Below are 23,955 nucleotides of genomic sequence, written 5' to 3' on the forward strand. Positions count from 1 at the left end.
TCTGAACTCTGGCTGCCAATGATATCTTTGCAAATTCATGTGCATATGATCAGACTCATGTCACTCATGATGCTCTTCTGTCTATACTGTGTGTGTGACATTGGAGCATCTCCAAGGTGTAGATAGCAATGGATGCACAATCGATGCTAGACAAGAAAGCAGCTAAATTTAACTATTCTTTAAATGTTGAGTCCTATAGAGCATCTGATCTGTTAGTAGGTGCGGTCACCTCTGCCAAATGTGGTGTCAATTTTTTTGCAATTTTATCGAATTACCAGCGATTGCAGATGGGAGTGGTAATTTGAAAGGAAAACTAAGTGCCGGATAAGTGGAGAGAACATTTGCAAAACTGTTAATTCAAACCTTAATACTAGTTGCATAGCCCATGTTGTGCCATTTGTTTGTTCATCCTTATCTGCCATGGCCATGTCCATGCCTCCATTCGACGAAGCAGCACTAGTCCCGTTTGTTCATTCTGGCCACAGTCGGAATCTCTCGAGCTGCAAAAGTCGCTCATCTGCAAAGGAGCATAGAGCTCATCACGAAGGCGACATGTAGAAGGCAAGGAAATTCCCAACAGGTGGGATTGTCCCTTAGAAGGCCGAACAACGGATCAGTCACACTAGAAGTAATTACCGCAGGTAGTTACTGTAGTAACTCCTGGGAGCTATAAATAGGACCCTCTACATTGTAATTAGGCTTCTTAGCTGCTTGACTTTTGGCTTTATCTTTCTAAATACTTTTGGGTTTACGAGCTCTTTGTCTCTAGCTTCACCCTGTAATAATCATTGTTTCAGTAATCATTTGAGCTTAAACCCATTATACACTGTAGTGGTTATCCTTGAGCTATTTATTTGAATCTCCAAACACTCTTTTAAGTCTTCCAGTCATGTCTCTCATTTTAGTATAATATTCTAGTTCGGTTTCTTATTTCAATTCAGTACTCTGTTCCAGTTTCACTAACTGAATTGACGACATAACTAATAGCTCTAAATTCTAACACTGGAATCAACTGTCTGAAGAGACTAGCTCCAATTCCATTTTGGCGATCACGGTGGTTAGAGATGTTTAGAAAAATCTTATCTCCCACTTAGAATTTTAAGTTGTATTGATGACGCCCAAAGCTAGTTGTGGTCGCAAACCGTCAACCCGGTTAGGCACTGATTCCAACCGCGTCGACCCTATTCTTGAGGAATCAGAAAGAGAGTCCGATCCGAAGAAGGACCCTGAGAGTGAGACTAAGGCTCAGGAGGAGCACAGTCATGCTAAATGAGGCTAGGGACTCTCAACACTCCAGTCATTCCAGGAGGAGCAGGGCTGAGCGGGAAGAACGCAAAACCAGGAGTTCTCGGTCCACACACAAGGCACTTGAGGCCAAGGGTAGTCATCATAGTTCCAACAGGAAAGCCAGAGAAGAGACATAGACTAAAACTGGAGAAGAAGTTGACAAGGATGCTGACATAGATAACTACAGGAAGTCTTCAAGACGAGGTTAGAATTCCAAGGTCAAAAGAAGCAGAGACGATGCCGACCGGCATGATTATACTTCTTCATTGCAAATCTCTTCCCCAATGTTCAAAGGAGGAAAGAACAATGATCCAGATGTTCACATTCAAGCTTTTGAATAGTATGTTGAGCTGAAGAATATTGATGAAGATGACTGGGGAGAATATTTTCCTCAGACACTGAAAGATGCAGCAAGGAAATGGTATTACCGTTACCGGGCTTGCCAAATCAGATCATACAACAAATTGCTCAAGGCTTTCACATTTGAATATTTAGACAACAGGGGTGATGAGGACATCCTCTGCGAACTAGATAATATTAAATAAGGGAAATTGTAAGTGAGAAGTTATGTAGAGAAGATCAAGGAATTAACCAGGCAGTTAGGAGCCACCATCAGAAAAGAGGCTACATGTATGGTTCCGAAATAGGTTCCGTAGTAATAATCTTAGAGAACAGGAGGTACCTGCACCAAAAAATAAATCTAATGATTTGGTGCAGAGAGATTTGAAGCTTGAACAACAAGCTAAGAAGGAGAGAAGTCACAAGAAGAGGAGGTCCAGCAATGGAAGTTCTTCCACTGAGAATTCTGATTCTTGTGAGACCTTCAGCAGCTCTGATAGTAGCTCAGATGAAAAGGGAAAGGACAAGGCCAAGAAGGAGTCTTGGTCCAGAAAGATTGATGAAATGACCCGACAGATTACTGAAATCAGCAAGACCAGACAACCCGTTAGGAGAATGGAAACCTAGTGCTCAAGGTACAAATCGAAAGATCATGTTTCCAATGAATGTCCACAATGTACCTATTACAAAGCATATGGTCATTTATGGAACAATTGTGGTATTTGCATTCATCACTTCAAGAAGGGAAAGGATTTGTCTGTAGTAGCATTTACCAATGCTCAACTAGCTAGAGCACAGACAACCAGTGTACCCCAAGAAGAGAAATCAGGTACCAATGGCACTGTACTGGGCGCGGCAGATACCAGGGAGGTATTGGCTGTTGGAATTAGGGTTGCAGAGAAACACACACAGCTTGGAGAAGATGAAGGAAGCTCAAGGCACACGATAGAGAGATTGTTACTTAGCGTGCAATGGAAAGATAGATAGCCCTAGAGTGATGGGCGTATATACAATGCACAGGGGAAAAAACCTCCTAAAGAGGGAAAAAATTCCCCGGTGGTCCTAGTGTGTTCATACACATCACTACCACATGTATATGGTAACAAATCCCCCCTGGAGTGATGCAGTGAACGAGAGCTAGCACATGAGTAAAGGGAAGTGCCATGCCCTGAGGACATGGTCCGTCCACAAAGGGGAGTAAGCCCAAATCTTTGCGGAAAGCTTAGAGCTTCTCACAAGAAAATGTGTTTGTGAAAAGATCTGCAAGGTTTTCCTGTGTTGGCATATAAGCCAAGCTGATCTCTCCTCTTGAGAGCCTCACCCTCACATAGTGGTAATGCACGTCAATTTTCTTTGTACGAGCATAAAATACTGGGCTCCTCGCAATTGCCAATGCGCTCTGACTGTCAATGTAGATAGTGTTGGCAGTGTCCTGTCCAACACCCAAATCATCCATAAGGCGTCTGAGCCATACACACTCAAGTGTAACTGTGAAGACTGCTCTGTACTCGGCCTCACAACTCAAAGTGGCCACACTAGGTTGCTTCTTGCTCAACCATGATATACATAAACTGCCAAGCATGAAACAAAAACCACTTGTGGACACTCGAGTGTCAAAACTAGCCCAATCTGAGTTCAAAAAAACATGTAAGTCTGGCGGCAATGATCCCCCCTTGGGATAAAACAATCCAAGATGTAAAGTGCCACTAACGTGGAGGAAAATCCTCTTGACAGCCTGCCAATGCTTAGACCCTGGGCTATGCAATAATCTGATGACCTGTGAGACTACAAACTGAATATCCATCCTCGTGTTGCATACATAAATGAGGCATCCAACAGTATTTTGGTAAAATGTGACATCAACAGGATCACTAGCGTCATGAAGACTGAATTTCAAACTTGTTTCCATGGGAGTGGCAATAGGTTTGCAATCCTCAAGTCTAAAATTACATAGCAATGTCTCTATGTAACTTTTCTGACATAAGGCAATACCACCATCACATTGCTTAAACTATATTCCCAAATAATGATGCAACAACCCCAAATATTTCATCTTGAAAGGAGCATTTAAATCAGCCTTAAATTCAGCCTTAAATTCAGCAATATGTCTGTCATTTGGTCTAGTGATCAGCATATCCTCTACATAAAGAACCACAATGAGAAGTACACCACCCTCACACTTTACATACAATATTGCGCTTTCTGCTGAACTGTTTACAAAAGCCTTGTTTGAACAAATGAGTGTCAGCTTTCTCATACCAAGCACGAGGAGATTGCTTCAACCCATAAAAAGCCTTCTTACATCTGCACCTTTCATGACAAAACCATGAGGCTGCGTTACATAAACTTCCTCAAATATGTCACCATCAAGAAATCAGTAACAATGTCTGATTGATGTACATCCCAACCAAAATGAGCTGCCGATGCACATAGAAAACGAACAGTAGTCATACAACAAGTGGAAGCAAAATTTTCTTCCACTTGCTGTGCATAGCCTTTTGCAACAAGTCGAGCCTTATGGCGATCAACCTCACCATACGCCTTGCATTTCAACTTGTAAACCCACTTTGTACCAATGGCCTTTTTGCCAGAAGGCAAATCACATAAAGTCCATGTGTCATTTTCTATAAGTGCATCATATTCTGATTGCATGGCAGCCATCCAATTTTCTGAATTATGTGCTTCATCAAAAGAGAAAGGTTCCTCAATATCATGTAAGAAAGACACAGCCAAATCATAACAATCTGATGCATAAGATGCATGGGGAAAGCCTGAACGAGTACGAAAAGACAAAAGTACATCCAATTTACTATCACGCAATGTATGTACCAACCATTTTGGCATACCTCTAGCATGCTCATTTTCAGCCCTTTCCTCATCAAGTACATCATGTACATCTGCATCAGTAATAGGCTGATCTGTAATATTTTTGGAAATCCCCATAGGCTGTATATTTGCCTCATTGGAATTTACACTCCAACTTCCACCACTGAAGAGGCAACAAAGTGTCATAAATGAACTGCGATCTTACATTATTGTGTCTCGTACATGAAAATAAGGGCCGAACAGAATCTTCCACAAACACTATATCCCGTGAAACCAAAATATGCTTTGTTTGCGGATGATACAACCTATAACCTTTGATTTCAGCACTATAACCAACAAAAATACATTTGACAGCCTTATCATCCAAATTTTTGTGTTGTGTTTGTGGTGCCAAATCATATGCCAAACAATAAAAAACACGCATGTGCTCAATAGAAGGCTTTCTATCATGCCATGCTTCATATGGAGTAATAGACTGCAAAGCTTTCGTAGAGACACCTATTAAGTACATAGTGGCACACATGATGGCCTCAAGCCAAAAAGAATGCGGCAAAGCTTGACTTTTGACCATACATCGTGCCATTTCCATAAGTGACCTATTTTTCCTCTCAGCAACACCATTTTTCTGAGGCGTATAAGGCATTGTACATTGGTGTTTTATCCTACGACTAGCCAGAAATGCATTAAATTCATGAGACATATTCTCTCCCCCTCGATAGGAACGAGTCTTACCACGGACCGAGCGACTTTTTTCGAGCAAAGATAAAGCCGAGAAAATATTAGTATGCATCTATAAGCATCTAGCTCAACTAGAGCTTTCTAAATTTATTAACTTTCATGCCATGATGTGTTATTTTTTGTATGGTGATGTTCATAATTCTCCATTGTCAAGTACATTGGTTTTTATTTTTCCTTTGCACCTATCTCTAACCATGCCTATAATATATGTATATATACATATGTTTGCGCACGCGCGTGCGCACACACATACATGTGTGTGTATCAAGAGAGAGAGAGAGAGAGAGAGAGAGAGAGAGAGAGAGAGAGAGAGAGAGGTGAAGCTCTCATGTGGTACGAACAATCCCAAGTGAGCTCAAAAATTTATCCAACGAGTCTTCACCTCAGGACATGCTATTCAAAAGGAGTAGATTTAGAGCAATAAAGGGTAGCTAGGTTCAAGGCCAATCACTCTTTAGCCATCAGAGCTGGCACAGTTTGTTAGAGAGAGAGAGAGAGAGAGAGAGAGAGAGAGGGAGGTTCAACTTGGCTATCCATGCAATAAATTTAGGGGGGGGGGGGGGGTTGAACTACCTAGACCTTTGTACTAGCAAGCCTCCATTGGTTCAAAAAAAGGCACTCACTTTTGGGACCCACAAGAGGGACGCCTTTCCCCTTGGAATAGAGGTAAGTTTGGTACTTTTTGGTGCAAAATGGAGACAAGGGTTTGATCTCTAACCTTCACCTCTAGTTGCGAATCACATAACCACAAGCTCGTATCTCATCCGTTGCTACAAAAGCTAACGTTGTCTTTTGTACCTAGACATTACAACAATAGTCTAAATGCGTGGCTATTGGAAAAAGGAATTTTGATGTTGGGGTGTTGTGGCACGTACAATATGAATGCACACACTGAGTCACGACTATGCCCCTCAAGCTTGCTTTTTTCATTGTCTTATTCTCTGTTGGAGGCGCCCTCAATGTATCCTGTTTTACACAACACAATTTGTTTTCTCATATATGAAACTACTACACATAGAAGTAGTTTATGGAAGAGAGAGGGAAGGTATACACATGTTCTGTGCATTGCAATCATACATACATTCATCCGCCTACACCGAAGAGGGTGGTATGTGAATGTGTGTGTGTGTGTGTGTGTGTGTGTGTGTGTGTGTGTGTGAGAGAGAGAGAGAGAGAGAGAGAGAGAGAGAGAGAGAGAGGTGTCAGCCCTGATAGGATTTTTACATGAAATGGGGACTTATTTTAAACGATATATTAGCTTCAACTAGATGTCTCCTTGTTACCAATACAAAATCTTAAAAGCATAAGTTGCTTTCCTGAAGGCCATGTATTTTACGATTGTGTGATAGATTTAACATTTGAATATTTTCACAAATTTACCAGATTAAACTCTTTGCTTTTCATAGTGCACAATAAATAGTCAGTCAAACAAAATAGTATGATCTATTCAATCACTCAAGATCCCACTTAAGAGTTAGTAAAAGATATCGATCCCTTTGCTTTATAAGTTAAATGCACACCTAAATAATAATAAAACACACTACAAACTAAGGAAGCACTCAAATTTCGATGCCAACTATTAGAAAAAATTAAGCAAGATAAGGGGGTGTTTTTGCCTGAATCTCTACGAGTATCATATACGATGAAGGAGTAGGTAAATGCTATATTTCCAAGTGCTTGGAAAACAAGCCAAGTCTTCTCAATGCTCAAGCTTTCAACATATCCAAATGCCGTTCCACTTACAAAGCGCCCTGGGAAGATGGATTGCACCCTATGAAGCCGCCTTCGTCAGACAGTATGAATGCACACATTGAGTCATGCCTGTGAAGCTACATAGCCACTTCCCCTAAAACCAAGCCGCATACAATGGGTTTAGAAAAGGTGCCCATAAATTTTGGAAATTGGAGAATCTTGCAGCTAGTAGTATGCCAAGGTAGGCTAAGATGACGCAAGAAAAGTTGGGGTCGACAGATATCTACATGTTAAAGGCAAGTAAAGTTGGGGTGGACAGGCAATCTACCCGTGAACTTTGGTTACCGCCTCCACTTTCACAAGGTAGTAGTTAGAGTTCAAGAACTACAATAGATTTTTTCCCAAATGCGACCCCATTTTTGTACGTTGATCATTTTCACACTATTGCCAATCCCCCTTGGTATGAGTCAGATCTTAAAAAAGTCCGAACTCCCTCTAGCCATCCGTACCGGCGCGGATGTCTAGAGAGAGTTTTTTTCCAGGTTCAATTTGCATTTTGGAGGGTGGGAAAAGGTGGATGACGATGTTCGTACACAACTTCACAGGGTGCAATCATCTCCCTCTAGCAATCCACGCCGGCGTGGATGGCTAGAGAGAGGTTTTGCAGGTTCACGATCCATTCTTTGAGAGAGCGTCTTTGGCTGCAAAACCTGCAAAGAGGCTCTGCCTGCAGGGAAAGGTGGGTTTTGAGCAGCCTTGGAGCCATCGGGCCTGAAGGACGAACACCTCGCCTTTGTAGAGAGTTCGCAGAAGTTATGGAGGGCTCGCTGTAGGGTAGCGAGGAGAACCATGATGAGGTTCATCGCCCATAGCAACACTTGCAGCACAGGGGGATTCATGGTGGGGCACAGAGAAGGCATGATCGTCCTCTCACTACGATGATACCATGTGAGAGAAAGGGAACTCACAGAAAAGGGAGAGAGAGAGAGAGAGAGAGAGAGAGAGAGAGAGAGAGAGAGAGAGAGAGAGAGAGAGAGAGAGAGAGAGAGAGAGAGAACACTCAGAGGCGTGGGCAAGCTGTAGGCGATAGGCCAGAATGAGATATGTATTGAGTAGGGAAGACACTTATATACAGGACGTATGGCAGTTACAATACGGTTCACTCCAGGTGATTCATGGGAATGCAGGCCGTTTGGCATCTGACCACGTGTGTGGGTTGCTGATTGGTGTGATGAAATGGATTAATTATCTAACAAGGACCCGTGTAGAGTGTGTGGCTTGGACTGGTGCAGTATCTCGAGCAGCAAGGTCATAGCTGTAGGAGCATTATCATCCACATCAAGAGGCCTGGGATCAGGGTGGAGTAAGAGCTTTGATTGCAAGTTATGCGTTATCTGCAGGGTTTGCCACATTGTCACCTAATGGGAAACACCATCATCATCGGCTGCTAAGCAAAACCTAGTCGACTTGGTGGCAGTAAAAGCCAACAACGTCATCAAGGAAGCATTTATTGCTTCATTAGAAGAGCTTCGCCTGTAGAGGCAGGCCGGGCTTGGGTGGATTTCACCGAGAGAGTAGGGTGATTTGAGAGGGTCCTCAATGGAGGTAGTGACACCCTCAGCTTCAGTGCCAAGAAACTGACACAAGAAGTTTTGGACAATTCTCACAATAATTCCCACATTGCGACTTACATCAACATCATGAGCTTCTGTGAGGGAGGCACTGCATACTTGGCTAGTATGATTAGGGGCATGGCCCCTGCCCCCAATCGTACCTAGCTAGGTATGTAGTGCCTCTTGAGCAGAAGCTCATGATGTTTTGCATTGTACAAAAAACACTAAAGAAGACTCTGTTTTCCTACATGAGAAAATTTCTAAATCTTCTTGTGTGAGCGGAAGCATGCAAGAATGCGTTAGGGTTGGCTGCGCCAAGTGTTGCTTGGACGGATTTAACCACGATGCCGAGGTTAGCAGTAAGAAAATGGCGGGCTCAATGTAGGCCTGACGAGAGAACCACTACTAGGTTCGTTGCGACCAGCTGCAGGCAGTGCGCAGGTGTTTGCATGGGTGGGCTTTTCACAGAAGTGGGAGGATATTCTTGTGGCTGCCTCGAGATTCTAGTATCAAATATTGTTAGGAACAATATTGTGATACTAACGGCATTGTTAGGAACAATGCCGTCAGCAAGTAGTAGAGAGGGCTACAGTGATAATGAAGCACTGGGCTCTGAGAGAGGTGCTCAGTAGTTGAGCCTCCTCTACAAGGTCAATCTTTGCGTGAGGAAAATGGGTTGAGGCTATGGTAGATAGCTCTATAGATTCCAGACTCGTGCTAAAAAAAAACAACACTAAGAGGTGCATTGAATTTATATCAATATATCAAGGGTTTCACGCTAAATTTCTCTAAAGCTATTCAGCACTATCACGAATCAACACAGGCAAAAGAGATGAAAGAGAGTGTCCCAGAAGGGGAGAGGTTGTAACCATGATTAGTAAACACACAGGTAGGTGAAATGGAGAGGCCATGTGCGAGCACAAAGTTGTCCTCAGTACATCAATTATGACTATCAACCTTGTTGAGTCTTTTATCAAATCATTGCAATAACCCTGATGGCTGGCTATATATGATGGGTTGATGCAAAACTCAATATATACCATGATGTGGATTTTCTTAAAATAATGCCCACATTGCAATAGAGTTCTTCCAAAGTTCCCCCACCATGATCTATATAACAACTTATTTGTACATTAAATCACAATAACTTGAGTTAGAGAGAGTGAGAGTGAGAGAGACAAAGGAGAATTAAAAAGAAGAAGAAGAAGTGAAGAGAAGGTCAGTCTCCTCTCTACTTGGTCTTGAGATTTGTACTAGTGGCAAGAGCCTTAATTTATTTAGCATAAGGCTCGTGGTTTAACCCTTGGGTAGAGGTCTAGGATTGAGTAACGTTTTCCTTTCTTGAAATCATCTCAAAAAATTTGTTTGACTTTGGGTTTTAATTAGTGTACCTTGCCCTGTCTTGCTCGGTTTAGGGATTGCTTGGAAATTCTTGCTCGACATTTGGGATTCCTCGATAGGGACGGAGGGTGCCCATAGTACATTTCGAGAGATTTTCAGTCATAGCCACCCATAGCCAGAGATTGTTTGAAGCACATAAAAACTTCGGACTTTGCTTTAAGCAGAAATACCCATGCATGCCTGGAGTAATCATCAATGAGATTCATGAAGTACAGGTAATTGCCCAAGGATGGAGTTTGCATGGGCCCACAAACATCACTATGCACATGCTGCAGCCTGCATGAGGCCCTAACTGAACCATCCTTTGGAAACTTAAAACGCTGCATCTTACCCAAAATACATCCTTCACAAACATGTTTGACAAGTGCTTCAAGAGGTGGCAAAGAAGCAACCATATCAGATTTTTACAAATGTAGCAAACTGGCAAAACTCAAATGCCCAAAACGTGCATGCCACAGTTTTGCATCTGAAAAAGTCCTTGAATCTGCAACTGCATTTGCAAAATTTTATCCACACTTATCATACAAAGTGAGCTTATATAGCCCATGACACAAAAGGCCAGATGCAACAATTTCATCACCAAAACTAAGATCTTGAACTGTACATCCATCATCCACAAATTTGACTACAAGTCCAAGTCTAGCAAGTGCAGATATAGACAAAAGATTCTTCTTGATCCCAGGTACATAAAGTGCATCAACAAGTGTGAAAGGACTTCCATTTGCAACAATAAGCACAATCTTTCCAACTCCCTGAACCGGATAAGAGGCATTGTTGGCACAAGTGATAAAATTCCCATGAGGGACAGACTCGAGAGAGGTGAGGTAATGTGCTTTGTAGCGCCACTATCAAAATACCATGCATGTGAATTTGTAGCAACTGACATGCATGCATCATGGACAGCAGGATTGTAAGTGCACTCTGCAGTAAAAGCCCATTCTGCATCAACATCAGCATCACAGTCTCCTTTCACAGAAGACTCAACAATGGCTGCATTTGTAGTGGCACCAGCATTTGCAGTGGAACCACCCTCTTTGTTCTTAGCCTCTTTGTACTTCAACTTAGGACACTGCTTGATCAAATGAAGCTTTACAATAATGGCAACGCATCTTCTTTTTTCCCTTATCACCAGAATTTTCATACGAATTGCTGTTAGCAGAAGCATTAGGAACATAATTTTTGCCTCTCGCAGTAGAATCATAAGAAGTGGCTGCATTGTTGTTACTACTCTTTCTTTGAGAAGTAATAAAAGCATGTTCAACTGCACGCTGCCTAGTCGTGCTTTTTTTGGAAAGTGACTCTTGCAACAACAATGTGCATAATGCATCAAACTTGACAACTTCAAGATTTCCTTGGGTCATCAGTCTCCAAGTACTTGCAAAAGTCTGGTATGAATCTGGTAAGGCATCAAGAACAGTCTGCACAAGGGAATTTTCTGAAATGATTTCACCTGCAGAGATAAGTTGCTCATTGATATCCTTGACACCAGCAAGGAAAGTGTCCATATAATCTTCCTCATGCATAATCTCTGATTCCAGCTCTTTATGCAGCAAAGCAATTTTAGTCTCATTGTGGCTTGCATAAAGACCTGCTAGTGTATCCCAATGAATGAATGTGAGGAGTAATGGTGCGCTTCACAAACAACACAATCAATGCATGAGCCTGCGCATCCTTTACATCCCAGCGAGCTTGTTTAGCCATAGACAACAACTCATAGTAGCAAGACCTACAACATCCTCAACATTGCCTACATTCTCCGAACCAGGACGTACGTCAATACCCTGCACAATATTCTAGACGCCCTTTGACACAAGAACATGTTGCATCATGTAAGCCCACATAGGGTAATTGTCCCCATCCAATCTGTCCTCAACAACAAACATCTTGAACACATTTGTGTTGTTGTCAACCATGGAAAATGCCTGCACCTGATGTGAAAACTGCCCAAAATGAGGAGAAACTGAGTGAGACCAATACGTGCTATACAGCACAACCCATAGTAGACTGTATGGGACCTTTTATACAATATTTGGTAATGATAAAAATTCTGCACAAAATGACGAAATTGCCTGCACAAACCTGGCTGTAGTGGAACGAAGGCCGAAATGAGTCCGAATTAGAAATTTGAGTATGGACACTTTGCAGCTCAATGTCCAGAGGCACCCAGCACTGCGGCTACTGAGGCAAAAGCCCCAAAGACAGTTCCAGTACAAGCAGCTAAACGTAGTGAAGGGGTAGTCATTGAGGAAATCCCAGATAAGCCGAAAAAACCAGTCGGTCCTAAGACTAGAAAATGGACTCAACAGAGGGAGGTATGGAAGGCAAAGGGCAAAGAGAAGGTAGTCGATGAATGGCAGGAGCAGAGAGAACTGGCGGCTCAGATCACAGAAGATCTAGCTAAGAAGCTAGAAGAGCAACCAGAAAGTTATGAGGCTCGGGTCATTCAGAAGATACCAACCTAGCCTTCTGAGAAAACACAACCAGATCAGTCAGGGTGTCGGGGATTCCTGAGACTATGTAGGTTGCAGTTCAGGGATTGGTGGAAGATCTAGGGAATGTTAAATTAGATTTGACTGCAATGGGAAACAATGAAAGGGGCACAACAGACACTAGAATAGAGGAGTGGCACTGTGCAGATAGTCCCGATCCCTTGAGTTCTGAGAATAACTTTGATCAAGAGGGAGAAGAAATTCATGTTACGATCTGTGAAAGAATTCAAAAATTGACAGTTGAATTGAAAGACATCAAAAAAACTTTGCCTGAAGCGGCAAAATTCATCAACAACGAAGAAAGACTAAAGCAGATGCTAGAGCAGTTGACTTAGCAGCTGTGAGAGATGATGAAGTGCTGGTGATAGACTACAAAGCTAGAAAACAATGGGAGCCACCATCTGGTGTCATATTAGATGGAGGGGCAGGAGTAAACATCCTGGGGACACACCTTCAACAAAGAATGGGTATCACAAATTTGAAACCAACACCCTTCAAAGTTTGAATGGTCGATCACAGAGTTTTGCAGGCAACTGGGATGATAGAAAGTATGCAGATAAGGGTGGGAAGAGAAAAGTTGACCAGATTCTTAGTACTGGATGTGCAAGGCACATACGGGATGCTACTGGGACATCCATGGTTGCAAACGGCACAGGCTGTTCATGACTATGTCAATCAGACTCTGACAATATAGGGTACCAATAGAAGAATTTAGATTCAAACAAACAACACTAGAAGCTTGAGGAAGGCACTATGATCAGAAGAGCTTTGCGAGAAGTATGGGGTAAAGAAGATTGAGAGCATGCTGGCAGCAATGAATATTTTTCCATTGGCTAAGATAGATCTAAAATGCAGTAATAATTGACAAGGATCAGCTGAAAAGCAGAGGAAACAATTTTCAGATCAATTCACTCAACTGAATCCTGAAGAACGACCAGAGAACGACCAGTTCAACTAACTAGACGGCCAGAGAAACCAGTTGACTCAAAGGGAGAATTCTTAGAATCCAGAACACCAACGGCCTCTGAAGAAGTGCACTCTGAAGAAGTTACTGAAGTTTCGAATGACAGTTCAGAACTTATGCTGAGGAGTCAACCAAAAGGAAGGGAGGTGGGCCTAATTGGTTTCTTCCAGATGATCAGGAAATCAAAGAATGGAGCCTGTGTTCTGAGGAAAATCCTAGATTGATTAAAGTACACAAGCATCTGAACCCAGGAATGAAAGAAAAAGCCCGACTCATGTTCCAGAAGTACAAAGACACATTTGCATGGAAACATATCGATCTAAAAGGTGTAGATCCAAAGGTCTGTCAACATAGCTGAAGCCGGATGCCAGACCAATTGTCTGCAACGGTACAGAATAATCCAAATTATGCTAATAAGGTGAAAGAAAAAATCGACAACCTTCTTAAGGCTGGATTCATCACAGAAGTCGCCAGTAGTGAGCTGGCTATTTCCTATTATGGTAGTGTCCAAGAAGAATGGAAAGCTCAAAGTTTGTGTGGATTATCGAAAGTTGAATGCTCAAACCATCAAGGATCCTTTTCCATTATCTTTTACGGATATGCTTCTCGATGAGATTGCAGACCATGCGATGTATAGCTTTATGGATGGCTATAACGGTTATAACGAGCTGAAGATTGCTCCTGAAGATCGGAGTAAAACCACTTTTATTACTGAATGGGGTGCATTCATGTATCTGGTCATACCATTTGGTCTTTGCAATGCTCCAGCAACCTTTCAAAGGTGTATGATAGAGATATTTAGTGAATTCCTCCACCAATTTCTCGCTATATTTATGGATGACTTCACTGTATTCTCAAATGAGGAGAAGCATTTGCTCTTTCTGGAAATCATTTTTCAACATTGTAAAGAGAAGAGGATCTGTTTGAACCCATTCAAATTTGTTTTCCTGGTCCAGAAGGAACAACTACTCGGACATATAGTGTCCAGGAATGGTATAGAGATGGCCAATGATAAGATCCAATGTGTCCAGCAGGCCAAGGCACCCTGCACAACATCAGAGTTAAGTTCATTCTTGGGATATATTAATTTTTATAGAAGATTTGTTCATATATTTGCTTCCAAGGCATTACCCTTGTATGAGCTCACAAAGAAAACCAGCAAGCTCATCTGGACTGCTAAATGTGACGAGAGTTTCCAATGTCTTAAAAATGCCATTATCAGTAAGCCAGTACTTTGACAGCCGGATTGGGATGTTATTTTCCATGTGCATGTCGATGCTTCGAGAGTGGCAATGGGAGCAATACTAGATCAACCAAAAGGGAGGATTGATTAGCCAGTGTATTTTTCCAGTCAGAGACTAAACAAAGATATACTACTACGGAGAGAGAAGCCTTAGGAATGGTTTTCAGTGCTACCAAGTTTCGACATTATTTACTGGGAAAGCTTTTTCATTTCTATGTGGATCATAAGGCATTATTATGTTTTATTAACAAAGTTATTATTCAAGGGAGATTGATTAGATAGATGATGTTCTTGATGGAGTTTGAATTTTGCATATTTCACAAGCTCGGTAAATCTCATTGTGATGTTGATTTCCTGTCCAAAAGTACTGACGGCTACTCAATAATATCCTTGAGAGACAAGCCAGTAGATGTAGAGTTGTTTCAGGTAACAGCTGAGGAAAACACAGAACCAAAATGGTACAATGTATATCAGTTCCTTTCCAAAGTAGGATTCCCATAAAACTAGACTTAGAATCAGAAGAAGGCTTTGATTATTAAGTGTCTGAAGTTCACCATCATAGGAGGATTGCTCTATAGACTAGGAGTAGATGGGGTTCTTTGATGGTGTGTACCAATGGAAGGAAGAATGCAAGTCATTTTTGAGCACATGATGGGGATTCTGGAGGACATTTCTCCATTGATATTACTTATAAAAAGATTTTGCAGGATCGATTATGGTGGAAAACTCTGATGATATCTGATATTAGAAGTTTTCGCAAAACTTTGATATATGTCAGAGAATGGGAAGGCCAACAGCAGCTGATATGACTGCCTTACTCTAGTCCAACCACTGGGAGTATTTATGAAATGGGGTATGGGCTTCATGGGACCATTTAAGAAGGTCACTCCAAGGAAGAACCGGTATATCTTAGTGGCTACCTATTATGTCACGAAATGGGTAGAGACTAAGGCTCTTCCAAATAATACTGCAAAGTCCACTGCTGTTTTCCTATTTGAAAACATTATTTGCCGATATGGATGCCCTATTGAGATTGTGTCTGATCAAGGGACACATTTTATAAATGATACCATGGAAATTTTGATGGAAATGCTATTGATAAAGCACATGAAATCAACTCCTTATTATCCTAGGTGCAATGGTCAGGCAGAGAGCAGTAACAAAACCATCAAGAACATTTTGACTAAGATTATTCAGAAGGAACCACATCAGTGGGACCTTAAGCTCCAAACTACTCTATGGGCCTACATAACAACTTACAAAGTCACCACTAGAATGACACCTTTCAGAATGGTGTATGGTACTGAAGCTGTAGTGCCTATTGAATTCGTAATTCCTAGTCTATGGATTAGATTTTAATCACAATCTTAAACAAAGATTGGAAGAGTTAGTATAGCTAGATGAGTTGCACTTACGGACCATGTTGGAATAGGAAATTGTTCAGCAAATAAGAAAACACTGGTATGATAGAAGAATCAAAGTTAGGGAGTTCCAGAAAGGAGACTTGGTCTTGCTTTATCAATCCAAATTGGGCCCTAAGAAACAAAATTTAAAGATAGCTTGGGCTGGTCCATATGAAGTTGATTGGGTATTCTCCATGGCACAGTAAGATTGAAAGACTTATTTGGACTACTGCTGCCAGGTGTTTATAATGGGGCCAAAATTAAGCTATATTATTCCAATAAGAAAGAGACTTCCAGAGGAGAAAATACGTGCATTTTGGTTACTGATGACTAGGAAGTGACAGAACCAGCTATTTTAAACCTCTTCCATATACAACCAGTATCAGAACTAGTGATAGTGCCAAAAAAGTCTCAACATGATAAAACAGTGTCAGTGGCAGAGTCACTAAAGTGTCTGAGCCAGTACCAATTCTTATGGGGAAAAGGGCCTGGCCCAGTAGGAATACATGTGATAATCATTAAAGGGAACATGGGAAGTATTAACCAATGCATGTGTGCCACATTGCCGACGGTGCACAAAACTCTAGGAATGGTAAGTAGTGGAGCTTTTATGGCGCGAACGCGTATAACAGTAAGGCGAGTGCGCATTCTTCCTCACAAATATCCTGCACGATGCCTACCTGCTGTTACACACTCGCCATCACCAAGCTCTGAGGCTTCTTCATTACAACCACAAACCTTCTCGTCCAAAGAATCTATTGATCATTGTCTATCCCTATCCGACACACCTTGCTGTGGACTGGAATATACAAGTAAGTCTTCTTCTTCTACAGACTTACCGTCTTCACCGTGTATGGGTAGAAGTAAAATGTCGGAAAAGATACAAGATACCGTAGATGAGACTGCATTAGTCATCAACACTCTTCAAGCTTCCCTACCACTTATCCCACATAGCAAGATACAAAGGTCTGTGTTTATTGAGCAGGCCGAAGCACTACTGCAGCTATGGGATCTGCATGTGATAGTACAAGCTACAAGGAAAGACTTTGACACGGCCATAATCAAGCAATTTCTTGATTCTTTTAGTGTTGAGGATGGCAGTGCTATTGTCAATGATGTAACAGTCAAAAAAACTCATGACACCATTGCTTTTACTTTCAAAATTCCCAAGGAGCCAAAATCAACGACAGCGTCTGCGGAACAGATAAGGTCAGCTCAGAAAGAGGATGAACCAACCAAGAAGAAACAAAAGGCTAGTGCACAAGGGGTCCTAGTAGCAGGACTAGATGTCCCCTCAGCCTACAGGTTTGTTGTTGAGGCTGTTAGCCTGAAGAACAACCCTACATATGTGTCAAAAAAGCTGTTTGCTATGCTACTTGCAAAAAGACTAGGCGCTATAGCTAAAACCAACTTATGTTAGATCTTATCTCAAAATGTGCTCCAGCGGACTGCCAAGCTGAAATTTCAGAATGTATTCAAAGCTTGGTATGTCTGGTACTTTCTATACTGGGAAACTGCTCCGGAAGCTAATTACCAGGTGCAGATGGCTTGAAGTCTGAGACCCATCCCAGAGACTAACAATGTTGAGCTCTCTTCAGATGAAGAGGCTCCAGGCAATCAGTTGTCTCTAATTGGATAGAAGAGGAAGGCCACACAGGTGGTGGCTAGTGGATCAAAGAAATCAAAGATTACGTTGGCCAAAATCAGTGCTTTACTAAAGCATTGGAGAGCCAAGCCAAGCTATTGCCTACTGAAAAGTCCTCAACAGGTTAGACTTCGGCCATACCTAAAAAATAGACTCCAGCAAACACCAGTGATGGAACAGACCAGCAAGAAACGTTCAGTGCTGAACAAGTGGCAGTTAATACTGACAAGGGAAAGGGTTCATAACATGCCAGTCCAGCCAACAAAATTCCTTTTAGTGAATTGGCTTTATCCATAGCTAAGAAGGATAGACTGGATCAATTACAGCATCACCCTCTCAAAGTCTGACTAATTCTTCAAAAACTTGATTTCACTACATTATCAATTTACCATACATGGCTCCTGTTAAGGTTTATGAGCCAGTCCACTCTGACCCGACAATAGTAGTTGATGGTTGCTCGGTGCTTATCCAATCATCATAGAAAACAATTGCCAATGCCTTGGGAAAAATGATGGATGCATCAGCTTCCATTGATGAAGTATCGAAGCTAAAAGATGAACGGGGAAGCAACCAACAGCAAGTTCTAAAACTTCACAAGATATCGGGGCACAATCTCTTAGGCATAGTATTGCCGAAAACCAGTTAGCCCAGACAATTAAGGAGCTATAAGTGAAGTTGTGCAAGCTTGAAACGGAGAATAGGCAGTTAAATGAAGACAAGGTAGAAGCTGTAAGAAATGCTGACAGATTTCAGACTATGCTGAGAATGAAGAGGGTAGACTTCAACACATTGCTGACTACCCACACTGCATTGCTGACTACCCACAAGACTTTAGAAGGCAATGTCACTCTGAATATGGACAATCTGAAGGCACTTATGGAGACCATGTAGAGTGATTTGTAAGATAAGCTCTCTGAGTACAACACCGCTTTTGCAAATCAAGTCATCATAGACTATATTGATGATAAGCAAAATGATCCTGATGAGAATTCTGAGAGGGAAGAAGAGCAGGATGAGGAAGGGGAGGACGACCCAACAGATAAACCTGATGATGATGATAATACTCCTCCTTCCCCACCTTCAGGCTATGAAGCTCGTGGATCAGCTTCACAGGGGACAATGAACCCAACAAAGACCAGCCAAAGCAACAGAAGGACCAGTCAAACCAGCAGTCGGGGGACCAGCGATCTGATAATTAGCAGCAAGGCAGTGGAAACAAGGGCAACACTAGAGGTTCTCCAGTACACTAGTCACGTGACAGTCCAGATTACAAGGGAAAAAGCAAAGCCGGTTGAATCCTTAAAGGCTGATGAGCAACACTCCTTACAGCTCATGATCACACTGAACAAGAGACATCAGCAAAATCCTATTACTAGGAAGTATTTGGAGGATGATACTCTTATCTCTAACCTGGAATGATTTCAAAGGTTGTATGTAGGTGTCAGGGAAATGATTCAGCATTGAAAATTACTTGCCTTTCATGATCAAGAGATGTGTCAATTACTTGAGCATCCTAACAAAATCCAGCCTACTGAAAAGGGTACTTTAGTGGACGCTGATTTCTGATGATATGATAGTCAATCCACATTGGCAGCAAAAGTCCACTGTAGACCAACACTCTTTAGCTCTTGAAATGGATCTAGTTCTAGGAAACAAGCCTACATACAAGTGTATGAAGGAGGTTAGAACTCAACTGAAAGAAGTCTTGCTTTAGATGAAAATTGCCAGAGGAGTTTTGGATCAAAGGATGTAGGCTATCATTGAAGATCAGACTTCTAGCAGTAAGGGATCTCGAACTCAAATGACAGTAAAAGAACATGCAACTACTCTCCAAAGACTCTTTCAGCTCGTTTGAGTTACTAGGAAGATGTTGCAGCAAGAGAACCAAGTTGTTCTCAAATTTTTGGAGTTTGTGCCTGAATCTACAGTTCTTCTGCATTGCCCGCTAAAGAAGCTGAATTGCCTAGATTTTTTCCAACTTTGTATCCTCAACATCCAGAACCAGTGGATCGGCTCACTTACTTCAACATCACCAATGAACTTCAAGACTGGTATGAGCGAGCCACTATGGAATGGAAAGCCTGGCAATCACTGATCAACGATGTCCTCAAAATGGATAATGTCATGGATTTGCAAGGAGAAATGCAGAGGTTCAAACTCTGTATGGGACAGTGGAAGATCCAGCTCCGTGGATTGACGAAGATCACAAATCGGTTACTTCAACTGATTGTGGAGTCTTTTAAAATTCCTCAAAAGGATATCACTGCAAAGCCAGGACTGGGGCCACAATACAAAGAGATAGCTGAGATTCTCTTTGAAGCTAGAATCAAGACAAAATCAGCCTCTTCAGTAGGGATGGTTCCACACAACCTCGCATTGTCATAAATTGGCCAAAAATCGTCTAACAAAGGACAAACGCAGTCTGTATGGTCCCGACACCAAAACCTACAATCCACTCACGCCTTATGAATTTGAGATGTCCACTAAAAGACAGGATTAGCTTGAGCAGGAGGCCATTTAGACACTTATCCAGAAGGACAATGCTGGCATTGGTACTTGTGAGGCACCAACATAGAAGAAGGGCAAGAGAAAGCGGGTTCAATGGAAGGATACTGGGGGTAGTTCCATCTCAGAATCAGACGGTGGATTTTCTCAGTTGGACACTGGAAATTCCCTGGTTGGCACCCTTGGAATTACAATTATAAGGGTGTCAAACACTCAACAAGCATAAAGTATGGTATAAAACTAGCAATATCGAAAGAGTATTATTATGAGGAACATTGATCAAACCATGAGGAACATCGATCAAATCAGCAATCAGAAGGGTTTAGGGTTTAGGCCAAACCAGAACACCAGATGGTTTCCTCAACACCAAATCAGAATCAGGTAGTGGATTTTTTTTCAAAACTTTTGGAGTTATACCAAAATTCAAGAAAGAGGGAAGGATGTAGAAGGTGAGGAAATTCCCAGCACAGACGAGAGCTATCCCTTAGAAGGTCAAATAGAGGATCAGTCATACTATCAAGGATTACCGCAGGCAGTTACTGTAGTAACTCTTGGGTGCTATAAATAGAATCCCCTACATTGTAATTAAACTTCTTAGCTTCTTGGCTTTTTGGCTTCTTATTTGCTTGACTTTTGGCTTTAGCTTTTTAAATACTTTCAGGTTTACGAGCTCTTCACTTTTAGCTTCACCATGTAATCATTGCTTCTTTAATCATTTGAACTTAAACCCATTATACACTGTATTGATTATCCTTGAGCTATTAATTTGAATCTCTTCCAATCATGTCCCTCATTTCAGTATAATATTCCAGTTCAATTCTTTATTTTAGTTCAGTACCCTGTTCCAGCCTGTTCCAGTTTCACTAATTGAATTGACGACATAACTAGTAGCTCTAAATTCTAACACTAGAATCAACTGTCTGAAGAGACCAGCTCAATTCCACGACAAATAGTCTTGTAATGGCCAGGCACACTGAGACGAAGTGCGCTAGCCAAAGACGCAGGGGGAGGCACTTCTCCTTCATGGATAATAGAACTCCTTGCCGAACTGATCTCCATGTAATAGCTCACGTATGCGGCAATGTAGGCGGTTCCAATGATGTACTTCTCTTCATCGCTGGCGTCTTGGATGACAGCTTCTATCTGAGAATCCAGCCAAAAACCTTTGCGCACCAGGATCTGTGAATGAGTTGTAAACCATCTTCTGTGTGTAGACGCTGGAAATATTCTTCATCTTCTCGTCATATGCCGCTTCAACAGTACATCTCTTGCAGTGGCATTCAAATCCAAACAGCAACGCTGCCTCCTGTGTAATGCCCAGGAATCGTGCTCGTCAATGTAGGAAATTGTGAGCTCATTTCCAGCCTTGATATCCCTCGTGGCATGGAAAAAAGCCGCCCTCCCAACGTCAATTTGGCTTAGATTCGAGAAGCAAGAGTGGTTTATGAAACTGGGGAGCAGCCATAGCCCACAGAACAAGTCAAACCCGGTCAGCGCACGTGCCGAGTCAGACCTGTGTTCCCCATCCGATGCATACCCCGTAGTGAGGAAAATGCGCTCAAGACGTTCTGCATCGACGTCTTCCAGCTGCCAGTCCTCGACAATCGCGTGTACTTGAGGCGGTTCGACACATGCTCTTGCAGGCTTGCAGCTTTGCAGATCCGCCTTGGACCTCATGCATCTCTGCACCAGCTCCGTTACCACATCTCCTCGCAGAGATCGGAAACTGTCTTTGGAGTTTTTCCACCAAGCCATGGCCATTGCATTGCTCACCAGAACCAGGCTCCCGGCTTTCAAGTCCTTGGTGGCAAACAGACCTCGTCCTTACCATCTGGTGTAAGGCGTATGGCCACAGGTTCTAGGTACTCGCTGCATTCGGGAGCGTTGTGCCCTGCTTTGCAACTAATTTCAGCACTCGTCAAGTATTTCTGCAGAAACTCGCCATAATTCCCAATGTACTCTGAGCGAGAAAGGTTCGAGACTTCTCTAGCTGCTCCGCTACAACGCCACCAGTGTTTTTAGGACAGTTACGTTCTCCAGTTTTCTCCAGGACATCGCAAGCTAACGAGTACTCTTGCATCTGGTGCAGTGCTTTTCCAAGACGGAATGAGCTTTTACCATACTGAGGATCCAGCTCCAGAGCTTTGATGCAATGGTCGTACCTGCCTAGCAGCAAGAAGCACTGCGCTCGGTTACAATAAGCCAATACAAGCGACTTTGCATCAATTGCCTGATCACCATAAGAAACCAGTTTGTCGATGCACATGCGATAGAGCTGAGCGGCACCGTCGTAATTCTTCTGTTTGAAATGACAGTTTCCCTGGTCTCTGAGTTGTGAGGAGTCCATGGATTGAAAGGTGACCATAACCACCTGCAGCATGGAAGGAACTTTGACGGACGTGAGAAACGGGAATGTACCTGGCCCGCTGTGGACTAGCTGCCGGTTTGCGAAATCCGTTGCATAAAGACCAGGAAAAGAGACCATGGCACCCTTGGGATACAAGCGTTTGACGGAGGGGGGGGGGGGGGGGGGGGGGGGGGGGGGTGTGTCAGAGGAGGCGGCGTGGTGGATGAGCAATGTGGACGTTATAGCGAACGCAGAGTCGGCTTGTAATTGTGTTAAAAATCGTAAGTGGGAGTGCACTCCACCTCACTCTCCTCACCTAATTTAGGTCCACCTTTTACTCCTTAATCACCTCCTACATTCGAGCCCTGGTTAGCTCTAGCTACCACCCACAATCAACTCCTACTCATGTATATAAACAGGTGTTGTATCAGTTCATTTCGTCATGCAATTTAGCTTCATTATATTCATTACTCTTCTTTTATCTCACTTTGCGCATTAGTGATTAGCTTAACATTAGTACTAGTGTTTGTTTGATTATTCTTACATGGTATCAGAGCCCCTATTAGCTTAACAGCTCACTCAAGCTTGCAAGCAACTAGATCCTTAATCCCTCTTAGCGACACTCGTCTTGCTCCTCTCTCCCAAGGCATCCGGAACCTTGCGAGATGGCAGAGAGCTCTTCTACCCCTTCTCTTAAAGCTAGGTATCACACCATAGATAAGCTTAATGGCAACAACTATCAAGTCTGGAAGTTGAAGATGGAGCTCTACCTTAACACTAGAATGGTAACCTAACAGGACATAAAAGTGTCCTTTCAGGGTTTTGGGAAATAATTCCAAAACCATAGTAGATCCACTCATTTTGGAAAATCCTTTCATGAGCTTATAGTTCAATAACTACTACATATGGAAAAAATGAGAAACTTGTAATTTTTCTCATCTCTTGGTCACTACAAGCCTCCAAAGTTGATGGACCAGTGCATTTTGCTCAAAACAACAATTTCTTACGGTTGATTGCATATAAATAAGAGTGGATTTTTGTAGGACATGAGATAAAATGCCCCGTTAACTTCAATGGGTTGGTGACCAAAACATATGGTTGGTTTTACCTCACTAATTTTTTTTGGGCAAAAAAATAGGTACAAAAAATTTGCATTTTTGCCATTCTGCGGACCTATCATCAAACTTTCTATAGTCACGCTCAATACAGATACTATATACATGTTTTCTTAGTTCCCTTTGGGCCGCTGGATTCAAAAGGAGCCATGGAGCATGTCAAAAGGATAATGAATCTCTTACAATTGGAACCTCGTGGGCAATGATAAAGTGCTAAATACAGCAAACATGAAAAAACTGGGTTTAGCATTATGACCTCTAGAAACCCATAGAAACTACTCAATATCTAGCCAAGTTTGTAGTCTATGATTAGATATGGTCACTACGTACAAAATACACACAATTGGC

The 23,955-nt window shown here is 42.2% G+C and overlaps 1 pseudogene; it reads right to left on the bottom strand.

Annotated features, from left to right (window-relative positions):
• Positions 1-370: 370 nt before the first annotated feature.
• Positions 371-22,899, bottom strand: LOC147435311 (methyltransferase FGSG_00040-like; annotated as a pseudogene).
• Positions 22,900-23,955: the final 1,056 nt, after the last annotated feature.

Source organism: Adiantum capillus-veneris, chromosome 18 (genome assembly GCF_014529385.1).
Source record: "Adiantum capillus-veneris isolate H3 chromosome 18, ASM1452938v2, whole genome shotgun sequence".
NCBI classification, from domain to species: Eukaryota; Viridiplantae; Streptophyta; class Polypodiopsida; order Polypodiales; family Pteridaceae; genus Adiantum; species Adiantum capillus-veneris.